Genomic DNA, 2,500 nt, shown 5'->3' with positions numbered 1-2,500 from the left:
ACTCTTTTCCTTACTGTTCACGTATTCGAACCTCATATTTGATTATCGAACTATTCCTTTATTTCTCTTTTATTCTCCTTTCACTCATTCCTTGTCCATCATCTTACTCCTTCCTACTCCTTTTATTTTTTTTATAATTTATTTATTTATTTATTTATTTATTTATTTATTTATTTATTTATTTATTTATTTATTATTATTTTATTTTTTCTACAGTTCCTCAGGCACGTTTTTCGCTTTCTGTTCACTTTCCTTTGCTTTTTCTAGCTGTTATCCCTCTTCCTCTTCTATCCCCTTGCAGAATCTTTCTACATTTTCCCAATCCTTTTTCTTCCTTCTCACGGTCCTCCACGATTTACACCTTCCTTGTCATCCATCTCTTCCAGTTCCTCCTTTTCTTCCTCCTTGTTTTCATCTTTGTTCTCCATTTCTTCTACCATTTCCTCATTCTCGTCTCCTCCTCCTCCTTGTTCTCTTCTTCCTCCTCCTCCTTTTCCTTCTTCTTTTTCTCCTCCTCTACTTTTCCTCCTTCTCCACCTTCTCTTTTCCGCCCTTCCCTACCTTCCCTTTCTCCTCTTCTTCTTCCTCCCCTTTCCTCAACTACTTGCATCCCATCTTTATTATTTTCCTCCTTTCTTCTGTTCCTCCTCACAGTCCTCCATTTTTGCAACCTTCCTCCATCACGTAACCTCCATCTCCTCCTGGTTCTCTTTCTCCAGTTCCTCCTTCTGACCCTCCAGGGAATCAAAGTTTTCCAGCCCGATTCTGGAATGTCAATGCGGATTCCACTTGAAGAATAATGAAAATGGGAAGAGGTTGCATCTTGTCCTATTGTTTGTTTCCTTGTTGATCCGCCATTTTGTTCTCGTCCATTTTGATTTTTGTTTTTATTCCGTTTTCCGTTATCGTCTTTTTTTTTCTCTCCTTTGTTTGATGTTTCCTCATTTCATGTTCTTTGTTTTCTTGTCGGTCTCGTTTTGTTTTTGTCCAATTGTTTTTATTCCATTTTCTGATATCTTTATTTGTTGTTTTCTCTCTTCCGTGAGGTTTGTTATGGTTTGCAGAGTTGCACTGGATGTTGTCGTTATGACCTTTGGCTCACCGCTGCTTCTATCCTTGTGGATAATCTCGCAACCTCATATGGACGTTTTATGTATCACTCAACACAATTTTGTTCAGTTGAAGAGAGACCCTTGCCCATTGTGGAGAGAGAAAAGGTTAAAGAAGGAAAGAAGGGGTAGAAGACATTATTAGAATTATAGTTGTTGCTATTGTAGCTTGTTATTGGTGTTGCTGCTGTGGCTACTGTAGTTTTAGTTGTTGTTGCTGGTGTTCAGTTGTTATTAATGTTGTAGGAGGAGGAGGAAGAGGGGGAGGAGGAGGAGGAGGAAGAAAGGTGACGGCGTCTCGAAGTCCGTTTTGGATTCATAGGATGTGGTTTTGCTTATCTCCCTATCAGGAGTTTGTCTCCTGCGCGCATCTATCGCTCTTGTTTCCACTCTCGGGCGTGTGTGTTCGTATGTATGTGCATGTGTGTGCGTGTGGTATGAATTTCACGAGAAACCAATCTCAATGGCCAGATTGAAATGTGGCACGAACGCACGCACATACGCACACACACACACACGCACACACACACACACACACACACACACACACACACACACACACACACACACACACACACACACACACACACACACACACACACACACACACACACACACACACACACATACACACACACACGCACACACACACACATAAACAAAGCAAGTCTCGCAGCACCAAAAGGCGAATAGAAATGGAAGCTGAAGACGTTGTTGGCCCTGGCTGTTCTTCGCGAACGTTTCCATCTGTATTCACAAGTTACTCTTTATGTTGATGATGAAGATTCTTTTTCACATGTAACATCGTTTCTCCTAGACTCGCAAAGGCCTCAAATGTCTCAGCTGCCACCAACGATCCTCTATATATTTCTCTTTCCTCTTGTGTGTGTGTGTGTGTGTGTGTGTGTGTGTGTGTGTGTGTGTGTGTGTGTGTGTGTGTGTGTGTGTGTGTGTGTGTCTGTCTGTCTGTCTGTCTGTCTGTCGTCTATCTGTCTGTCTCACGGTAGTGGTCTCTATAGTACCCATCTCCCGTTTTCTTTACCAAATCTCGTGGCTTCTCATCACAATGTTCGTTTTGTTCCCGAGATTTCTTGCACTGCACCTTTGGAGAGCCCATATCAGAAATCTTCCCATTCTTTTACCCTACCTACCCTCAGCCTTTCTTCGTCCTCGGCCACAACGTCCTCACCGGAAACGTGCTGTTCTCTCATTCGCTTAGTTGTGTGTTCGAGTCTCGCACTTCTAGCAGTGACTGGTAGTTACCCGCCTCAAGCGTCTTCAAAGGCGACAGCTTCGGCCGCAACTACTCAGCGCCTCCTGCCGTAGGCTCCTCACCTTCGTTTAGTTCTATTCTAAGACACGTTCATCTCACATTTCTAGAATGATTTATA

General features: G+C 42.7%; 1 protein-coding gene across 6 annotated transcripts in view; it reads left to right on the top strand.

Annotated features, from left to right (window-relative positions):
- Nucleotides 1–2,500, top strand: part of LOC143029713 (latrophilin Cirl-like) — a 1,085,987-nt gene that overhangs the window by 953,986 nt on the left and 129,501 nt on the right. The gene's annotated exons all lie outside the window — the stretch shown is intronic.

The sequence above is a fragment of the Oratosquilla oratoria genome, chromosome 11 (assembly GCF_046742065.1).
Source record: "Oratosquilla oratoria isolate Oo_2021 chromosome 11, ASM4674206v1, whole genome shotgun sequence".
Lineage (NCBI taxonomy): Eukaryota > Metazoa > Arthropoda > Malacostraca > Stomatopoda > Squillidae > Oratosquilla > Oratosquilla oratoria.
Note: the sequence above shows the minus strand (reverse complement) of the source record. Positions and strands in the feature narration are given on the sequence as shown.